Below are 10,966 nucleotides of genomic sequence, written 5' to 3'. Positions count from 1 at the left end.
AAGTATATAAAGTACTTTCCTTGGTACTGGGGGGAGGGGAGCTGATCAGTGTTATAATATTACCACGAACTTGTTTATTTATTGCTTAACCTCAACTAACTAATATATACGTAACATAACTACCTGATGATAGTTAATTATTACTCAGTGTCACGATAACTACCTGGTGATAGTTTATTATTGCTTAGTGTCACGATAACTACCTGGTGATAGTTTATATTACTTAGTGTTCAGTTTATAATACAATAATAAGTAGATGTAATACAATTATTTAAAAGTGTATCAGTAGTAGAGTTAAGTTTGTTTTTCAGATAATATTAAGTAAATAATAATTGTTTAAACTATGTGATGTTAGTTTATATTAGGTAAAGTTGAGTTGTTCGTGGTAAGTTATTAACAGTGTTCATCGCCTCAGTTGTAAACATTAAGTCGACCAAAATGTGTTAATTAAAATACAAACTTGGATGATTTAATACTTCACTACGTCACTGTGAGTTGTTTATTAACTTATATATAGCCAAGGTGAACCGTGGTACTTTAGTAAGACGTGTTACCTGTCTAGTTCAGTACTGTCTGTTGGTGGGTAATGTGTGTCACTACCACCAGTTGTTGGTGCACATGGAGAGTGTAGGGACAGTGTCACTACTGTTGTTGTTAAAACAGACTCAGTCAGCCAGCGGCCTTACTTGATGGAGAGTCACCACCAACACATGTTACCAGAAGCAACACCAGCTGAGTCACCACCAACACATGTTACCAGAAGCAACACCCACTAACACCAGCTGAGTCACTGAGTCACCAACACATGTTACCAGAAGCAACACACACTACTGCAACACTTAACACCAGCTGAGAGTCACTGAGTCACCACCAACACATGTTACCAGAAGCAACACCCACTAACACCAGCTGAGTCACCACCAACACATGTTACCAGAAGCAACACCCACTACTGCAACACTTAACACCAGCTGAGAGTCGCTGAGTCACCACCAACACGTGTTACCAGAAGTAACACCCACTAACACCAGCTGAGTCACCACCAACACATGTTACCAGAAGCAACACCCACTACTGCAACACTTAACACCAGCTGAGTCACCACCAACACATGTTACCAGAAGCAACACCCACTACTGCAACACTTAACACCTGCTGAGTCACCACCAACACATGTTACCAGAAACAACACCCTACTGCAACACTTAACACCAGCTGAGTCACCAACACATGTTACCAGAAGCAACACCCACTACTGCAACACTTAACACCAGCTGAGAGTCACTGAGTCACCACCAACACATGTTACCAGAAGCAACACCCACTACTGCAACACTTAACACCAGCTGAGAGTCACTGAGTCACCACCAACACATGTTACCAGAAGCAACACCCACTACTGCAACACTTAACACCAGCTGAGTCACTGAGTCACCACCAACACATGTTACCAGAAGCAACACCCACTACTGCAACACTTAACACCAGCTGAGAGTCACTGAGTCACCACCAACACATGTTACCAGAAGCAACACCCACTACTGCAACACTTAACACCCGCTGAGAGTCACTGAGTCACCACCAACACATGTTACCAGAAGCAACACCCACTACTGCAACACTTAACACCAGCTGAGAGTCACTGAGTCACCACCAACACATGTTACCAGAAGCAACACCCACTACTGCAACACTTAACACCAGCTGAGAGTCACTGAGTCACCACCAACACATGTTACCAGAAGCAACACCCACTACTGCAACACTTAACACCAGCTGAGAGTCACTGAGTCACCACCAACACATGTTACCAGAAGCAACACCCACTACTGCAACACTTAACACCAGCTGAGAGTCACTGAGTCACCACCAACACATGTTACCAGAAGCAACACCCACTACTGCAACACTTAACACCCGCTGAGAGTCACTGAGTCACCACCAACACATGTTACCAGAAGCAACACCCACTACTGCAACACTTAACACCAGCTGAGAGTCACTGAGTCACCACCAACACATGTTACCAGAAGCAACACCCACTACTGCAACACTTAACACCCGCTCAATATTAAACAAATTTAAAAACGTTTTAATTTCACTGTTTTGTAGTGAACACTGTCCCAGTTATGTAAAATGTGTTAAAACTTGGTTATTTCTAAATTAAACGTGACGTAGCCTAACCTAACCTAACCATATTTGATAACAAAAGCAAGTGGCAGAAGCATTGTTAGAAGACCTTGCCAACTTAACCAAACAAACTTGATCTAACCGAACCTAACCTAACCTTCCAGAACCCCCGGCATATTAAACAGAAAGAACTTCCTATTATATGGTGTAATTTGACGTTTTTTGTGGACCTGAGAGCAGCCGCCTGATCTGTGTGGCTCATAAACCTACACTGGTGACTGGCGTTGAGTGGAGATGACTGGCTGTGTACCGCCGCATCACCACCGAGAAAGACAAGTGATGTGCGCCAGACAAAGTAGTTCTCGCCTAGTCACCTAATTATCTACCAAACGAAGCAATTACCCTAAAAATTATTATTATATCAGAACTCATTCATGAAAATATAATATTGTACAGTATAGTTAATATGACTTACAAACTTGAGACAGCAATAGTTGGAGGTAGTGAACGGCTGCCTCTCACCCCTCCACCTGGTGTAACACAACACACTATGTGAAATATTTCTTATAGTATATTTTGTTTTACCATCTAGTTGTCTCTCTGTCTGTACGTAATTATGGTCAAATTATAATGACTTATGGTACTGTGTTACAACCTGGCTGTGTTTTTAGATGATAACAAAGAAATTCATAGAGGAAGAACAATTATATACAATTGTTGACATAATCCAGGATCAGCGTCAATATTCATTACCAAAACAAGATGAATCAATACTGGGCATAGTAGCCCTGTTAGGTTTGGTTAGGTTAGGTTTCTTTCTCTCAACATTGATTCATTTATACAGCAAAGCCTCTGTTAACAAGTAGCATCCTGTGTACCGTGGGCTGGTGTCTTGCCCACAGTGTGGATGTGGGTCACACTATAATAACCCGTTATAATACATCCTTCTTTCCTCACACTGTTGAATGCTCTGCCTTCTTCTGTGTTTCCCTACAATATGTCTCACTTTAAACAAGATGCTTCTCTGGCGGTGTACATTAATATAACCTTTTAGTTTATATTTTTTTAATTTATTTTTACTCTTCCCTCCCCTGGGCCCTGTTGTGGGTCATGACCTGTGCCCGGGTGGACTATTACCCATAAAAAAAATATATATATAGCCTGTGTTCCGGCTTATGAATGTCTTCACATAACCTAACCTAACCTAACTTAACCTAACCATTCTTCATTAAAACTTAACTATTCACAATTTCCTTCAATCAACAACTCTTCACTGACTTACTGTGCAGTGAGAGTAGAATGGGTGAAGCTTTTATCCCTCACAACTCTTAAAGATATTCAGAAATATATTCATTATGCACAATACACTATTTGATATGTGTATATTACATAACTGTAAACGCCTTGGTTAAGGTTGTTCAGGTGACGGGCAAGTCGAAGGGAATGATTGAAACTCTCCTTTTGACTCATTCAATATTTATTGATGTGATCAAAACCTACAGAGGAGATGTTCATAATATTACATGGTGATCCATCTGATATTTAATGAGTTAATCTCACACAATTTTATCTTAATTACTATTTATTCACCATAGTGACATAACACAAAGTTCATAATTCTAGTAATCTTAGTTATGCTTCATTCTGCATTGTCTTATTACTCCAGGTTAGGCACAAACGAGTCGGTGTAATTAGTCAACAATATTTCAGTACTGAGGGGTATGACATCACTTGGCTGTACTTACAAGTGCGGGTCAATGCAGATCAGTATGGTGTTCCAAGAGACAACAGTACTGAGTAAATTGTCCCAGCACAAATTCTCGGACAGCATTATGAGTCGGTGTTCATCAGTGCCAGCAGAAGGCTGGTCTTCACAGCCTCACGAGAGAGGGCGATCTGTCTCATGGCGGGGCGGGCAGCACCACCACCCGCCAAAGACAGTCCACTCAGCAGAGCCAGGACTTGTCTGTAAACACTTCTACATCTGGCGAGGTCACGGGTCGAAAGATTTAATGGCATCACACGCCAGCACTGTAGCTGAAGCCATCGGCAATAACAGTCATTATACAAATTTTTATACAATTTATTGCTTGTCACTGTTGAAGATGGAGGAGACAACCACCTCATTACAGCCTCATGGATCATTGAAGTTGATGGTAGTTAAGATCTTTGTGTCGTCCAATTGAGGTGGGGGTAATTATATAGGAGTAACCCAAGAGCAAAATGGATTGATAACTATTATAAAAACGTCAGATTTTCATTGTTATATTAGAGTGGACACTGTTTGTGGTAATGTTAGTAAATGGATGTTTTTTAAATAAACGCTACTTAACATTTGTGGTTATGAAGGACAGACCTAACCAACCATACCTACCTAACCTAACTTCCCCGGTGTATTAAACAGAAAAAACTTACTATACGGTGATATTTGAGACATTTTCTGGACGTGAGATGATACAGCAGCATCGGCACTATGGCGGGTTCGTCCTATATATTAACCAAGGTGGGATTTTGGGAAAGATTTTTTTATTTAATTAAAGTAAAAATTTGTTTGAGGAAGTATTTGGTTCTTTTTTTATTTAATTGGAGTAAAAGAAATTGGTTATAAGAATGTGGTACTTTTTATTTATGGTTAAATTACAGGTTGTAGTAAAAAAATTAGCTAGAGACTTTTGGAAACTTTAATGTAAAATTGCAGTTTATTTTTTGACAAATTTACATTTTTGTCACTACAGTATTTGGTTGAATCCTAACCTAACCAAATCATGTGTTCCATGGTGAGGTTTTAATTCTCTGGGAAAGGAAAAATCACGAGACGCTTCACAATATCGGCGTTTATAGATAATTAAACCCTTATGGCAGTGGGATATAACTTGTGAATTTACCAGGTGTTATCCATTAGTGACTAGTAAGTTGTATTAAGTAAGTTGTTGCAATTGACCAGAGTTAACTTGTGGTGAAGTCAAGTTTTGTCTTCTCATGGGAGTTAAAAATACAATACAGTTCCACAATATTTACATTACATGTATTGGCTTTTATAAAAAAAAATTGTCTTTATACATTTTATTCATCAATTTTACTTTTTACTTTTATCCTTTTCACCACTAATCGGCTCGTTAGCCGCTTGGGCGATCGGTCACGTCTCTGATACGCACTGTTGGCAAGTACTGGGCATGTACTGGCCCCTGAATGTACCTGAACCCGCTCCAGTGTTGGTCAAGTCTTGTCTTGAAAGCGCTCACACTCGGTGCCGTCACAACACTTTCTGGCAGATTGTTCCAAGAGTTCACAACTCTTACACCGAAAGTTTGCCCTCACAGTTTTCTGGACTTGCGGTTTCTTCAATCTTGAGCTAGGCAAGCTCAGGCGCTCCAATCTCTCAGGGTAGCTGAGGTGCTGAAGGGCAGGCACCAGTCTGGTGGCCCTCCTTTGAACATTTTTAACCAACTGACAGTCCCTAGCATATCTCGGGGACCAGATGGGGAAGCACTTCATTCTTGAAGATCGTTACGGGGAACGGACCGTCTAGATATCTGAATGACCTTCTTATAAGACCCAATAATTTATTTGCCTGATTTACCTTCCTCTCGCAATGGCCCGAGAACTTCAGCTCATTGTCAACATACACACTTAGGTCCTTCTCACATTCAGTCTCAACTAGTGCAGTTTATTCATCCCATTGGGACATATGATAGGCCTCCTTACCGTTGGTATGCCCCAGGTGCATCCTCTTACAATTCGTGACATTGAATCTCAGCAACCATTTCTTCGACCATTCCTGGAGCCTACCGAGGTCCTTCTGCAGCTCTTCACAGTCTGCTTGGTTCTTTGTTTCCCGAAATAACATGGCATCATCTGCAAACATTTGTATGGAGGAGTGCACAACGTCAGGCATGTCATTTATGAAACAAGCAAACAACAGCGGGCCCAATACACTGCCCTGTGGTACCCCACTTGTGACAGGTACGGATGATGATTTCGTGCCATTAATCACCACACACTGCTTGCGGTCATGTAGAAAGTCTTCTATCCACGTTAGGACATTTGCCTGAATTCCGAAATCTTCCAGTTTGATTTTCAGCCTTTCGTGGGGTATACTGTTGAAAGCCTTGGCAAAATCTAGGTAAATATTGTCGATATTACCACCCCGTTCTAGAATATGGGTCCAAATATCCAGTACCTTGAGCAATTGTGTTAAGCAGGAGCGCCCCGGCATAAAACCGTGTTGGCAATCCTTTACAAGGTTGTTTCGTCTCTAACATGTTGAAACAGAAAATTATCTGAGTTTCTACAAAAAGAGTGACAGGGTTATTTTGTTTACAGTGTACGGCTCCAATACGCTGTTAATGTAGTGTTAAGACAACTACCATATTGCAGCCTCGCTGATCATGGTTAATGAAGTTCATCATGTCATTGGTCGAGGTAAGATTTTCTAAAGTGTTTCTTTATTTTCTTTAAAAAGTTTTATGGAAATGTCTTAATTTAACCATAATATTGTATTAAAATGTTTGAAGATTTAATGAGTTCCTGTATAATATAATACTATACAGTACTGTATACATATTATATAATATTACTGCCAGAGTATTTAATTTATTAGTTGTTAAAATGTTATTCATTCCAGGACGGTGACGTGAAGATGTAAGATGTGGGCCACAAGACGAAGGTTTGTTATGGTTAACGGGTCTCTTGCTGCACCACATTGGAAACTCTCTGCTATAACATAAGGTACAGTACAGTGTATATCTTTGTGGTTTTAGTTTTTATTAAGGATCTGGGATCACAGTTTAAAAATACAAGTAATTGTGTTAATGACCTTTGAAATAATTAGATATTTTAAGTAGATTAGGCTGTGCCCGTAAGTTTTAAAATGCCTTTATGGAAGGTCTTAAATATGTTGACTATATTATCTATATAACGTTAGTTTTCACGTTGTCAAAATATTTGTCAAATATGCCTGACCTAATACCTTTGTCTTCAGCACTTGGGGTAAAAAAAATAGTTTAAATATCCTACAAAGGTACAGGGTACTACTTTACCTAATTTTAAATCTGGGTTCACAAATTAGTGTTAATGACTTTTTTAAACAATTAGATATTTAAAGTAGATTACTAAGGCTTTGCCCGTATTTTTTAAAAGGCCTTTATAAATGTTTTAAAAATATAGACTATTGGGGTGTCGACTGCATGGAAAAGCCAGGAAACTTTACAAACAAATGTGGGTATTTAATTTGGGTTAAGTTATACTTAAATATAGTTTTTGGCATCAATCTTGCCATAAATTAATGCTGTACTGTATAATAGGTAAATAATTACTGTACTTTTAGGAACATTCCACAACAATAATGATGATAGTTCAAGTTAGTGATCAAATATTACAGGTTATACCTACTGCCGTGAGTATTGTCCAGTGAATTGTTCTTATAATGGACTTGTTCCACATTAATAAAGGTTCATATAGGTGGATAGTGGAGTGTTGACACACGTTAGGTTAAGGCTGTCACCAGGAAGGGTCGCTAAAATATCTTCGGTGGTCCCTCCATTAACCAACACAATTGGTTCCACGGAGTCATTCGTTAACTGAATCTATATACTGTAGTGTTATATATTAATAAAATATTAATAAATAAACTTAAAATAGTTAAACACAAAATGTTATTGTTTAAATTTATTTTAGTAAAATTGTAAATGCTGTCAAGCTATTCGGTTCTCCAGCCACTGACTTAAGTTTAGTTTAATATTAATACATATCTAATAGCAGGAATTTAATCAATAATAAAACATTATATTTAAAGTATAATTTATTTATATAGTCAACCCTCACTTTACGCGGTTAATATAACCCACAGGGTACCGCGGGAAGTGAGAAACGCGTAAAGTGAACAACATAACATATGGGATTAATTGAAATAGAGACCGGGCCGACCCCCAAACTCCACTTTTTGACGACACACAACTATGTTGTAATAAAAATATTATCTTAACTTTATGATGGTATGCACACACAATAAATAATTAAGAGAAATATCAATAATATTAGGTTTTTTAACACTTACATAAGTAGAAAAGATGGCTGGGCACACGGGGATGAGCGGTTGGTTCCGAGGCAGAGGGCAGATTATAGGCCCTCACCTATATCACTTGTATCAATTGTATCACTATCCACCACAGAGGCTTGCAGAGCCTCTTTATCAAACCCCTCAAAGTCCATATAAGTCCATATCCACACTATAATTATCACTATCATTGACTTGGGCCGGCTGTGGTGGGTGGCGGGTGAAGAACTCGGTAATGTTTTGATGACTGGGCGACCTTGTGCGCACCATGCTCGCGCCGCTTACACAACATGGCGGATGGCGGGAGGTTTGGATCCAAAAATGGCACGGCTCGCCAGCCGCTCTCCGCGTAAAGGGGTACACGCACTGCGGAATGTGAGCACCCTGGGTTCCGGCAGGGCACTGCGTAAACGTGGAAATGCGAAATGTGGGACCGCGTAAAGTGAGGGTTGACTGTATTATGTAATATTTATTAATAAAATACTTTTATTATAGTACTGTATTAATACAGTAATGAAAACTTGTAGTTACTGAAAGATAAGAGAGAGAATCAGACAAGGTGTAGCAGGTCAACAACAACCAACGTGGCCGTCTTGTTTATTTTTGTTAATTTTGTGAGTAAATGTTAATTTGTGGGCCTTCCTTCCTCCCTCCCTCATGGTAAAGGTAATAAATGTTTTATGTTATGTCGTTAATATAAACATACGTTAGAATGTTTGAGCTAAAGGTTGGTTGTCCTTCTTTACTCACACAGCCAAACTGTGTCTGTGTGGATGTGGGTCACACTATAATAACCCATTATAGTACATCCTTCTTTACTCACACAGCCAAACTGTGTCTGTGTGGATGTGGGTCACGCTATAATAACCCATTATAGTACATCCTTCTTTACTCACACAGCCAAACTGTGTCTGTGTAGATGTGGGTCACACTATAATAACCCGTTATAGTACATCCTTCTTTACTCACACAGCCAAACTGTGTCTGTGTGGATGTGGGTCACACTATAATAATCTGTTATAGTACATCCTTCTTTCCTCACACTTTTGAATGCTCTGCCTTCTTCTGTGTTTTCATAGTCATACAATCTGACTCGTTCAAAAAGTTGGTTTTCCGGCATCTTCGCGGTGTACATTAATATAACCTTTTTATTTATTTATTTTTAATTTTTTACTCTTATTTTACACAAATTGGTTTAGTCACTTGTAGTTTTCATTTATAAATTGTACTTTTATAAGAATATCATCTAAGGCAAAATATTTTGTTTCAGATACTGTGATGTCACATCTCAAGACCAAGTGTAACTAAGTAGAAGTTCACAATGTCAAGCAGAGATAAAAAGTTCTCCTGTGAGGAATGTGGCAAACAGTTTGGCTTCAAGTCTACTCTTCAGAGACATTTACTTGTACACAATGGTATGAAGGAGTTTGAATGTGAGGAATGTGGAAAATGTTTCTCACGGAAGGGTACTCTCAAGACACACATCCTTGTACATAATGGAGTAAAGGAGTTTGAATGTGAGGAATGTGGGAAATGTTTCTCCCAGAAGGGTACTCTCAAGGCACACATTCTTGTACACAATGGAGTGAAGGAGTTTGAATGTGAGGAATGTGGGAAATGTTTCTCCCACAAGAGTATTCTCAAGGCACACATTCTTGTACATAATGGAGTAAAGGAGTTTGAATGTGAGGAATGTGGGAAATGTTTCTCATCTAACAGTGATCTCAAGAAACACATTCTTGTACACAATGGTATAAAGAAGTTTGAATGTGAGGAATGTGGGAAATGTTTCTCCCAGAAGGGGAATCTCAAGAGACACATTCTTGGACACAGTGGTATAAAGGAGTTTGGATGTGAGGAATGTGGGAAATGTTTCTCGTGTAACAGTGATCTCAAGAGACACATTCTTGTACACAATGGTATAAAGAAGTTTGAATGTGAGGAATGTGGGAAACATTTTGCACTAAAGAGTACTCTCAAGACACACATTCTTGGACACAGTGGTGTGAAGGAGTTTGAATGTGAGGAATGTGGGAAATGTTTCTCCTGGAAGGGTCATCTCAAGAGACACATTCTTGGACACAGTGGTATAAAGGAGTTTGAATGTGAGGAATGTGGGAAATGTTTCTCCCGCAGCGGTCTTCTCAAACGTCATAAACTTGTGCATGAAAGAAACAGAATTCAATAAATGTTTGAATGACTTTAACAGAAGGTAAATGTGACACACAAACTTGAATACAGTGTTGTACATCAATATAAAACCACTTGAACAAACTCTATGAATGTAGCAGAAATAAAGACAAGTGACAAATGCCACTTTTATAGATATTAAACACAAGTTATCTGCTCTTAAGATGTAAATTACTTCTACCATGGCCTTAGTGTAGACATTTGGTGTTGGTTAGATATCACTCATAATAATACTCCATTTTGTTTCATCAGTCTTTTGTAATAATGTTATTTACAGTACCGTAGTGAACAAAGGTTAAACTTATAATCTATGTGCTTAAAATTTCATCTTTACTGGATATGTTGTGTTGAACAGAGATGAACTCTCATTTACTATAATTTGTGCATCAATAGTTGTGTCAACTGTGTACGTTTGTCTTTATTTCCGCGTGACGTAAGTTTTATCACACGTACGTACATTAACGCAGGCAGTAAATCATCTTGGTAAAGTAGTACAGTGGTGGTAGACCATTTGTTATAATCAAGGTGTTGTCATTATCTCACGGAAACTCTTCAATCTCTGTTGAAATTGTACGTAAATATTTGATAAGT

General features: G+C 38.8%; 1 long non-coding RNA gene across 1 annotated transcript; it reads left to right on the top strand.

The window, feature by feature from the left end:
• The first annotated feature begins 374 nt into the window (after positions 1 to 374).
• LOC121865885 lies at positions 375 to 9,687 on the top strand. Its single transcript, XR_006088851.1, has 4 exons — positions 375 to 490; positions 6,454 to 6,552; positions 6,755 to 6,858; positions 9,456 to 9,687. It is a non-coding gene; the product is annotated as an uncharacterized LOC121865885 (long non-coding RNA).
• Positions 9,688 to 10,966: the final 1,279 nt, after the last annotated feature.

Source organism: Homarus americanus, unplaced genomic scaffold, assembly GCF_018991925.1.
Source record: "Homarus americanus isolate GMGI-L3 unplaced genomic scaffold, GMGI_Hamer_2.0 scaffold36974, whole genome shotgun sequence".
Taxonomy (NCBI): Eukaryota; Metazoa; Arthropoda; class Malacostraca; order Decapoda; family Nephropidae; genus Homarus; species Homarus americanus.
The sequence above is the reverse complement of the archived record's forward strand: the minus strand, read 5'-3'. Positions and strand labels throughout refer to the sequence as shown.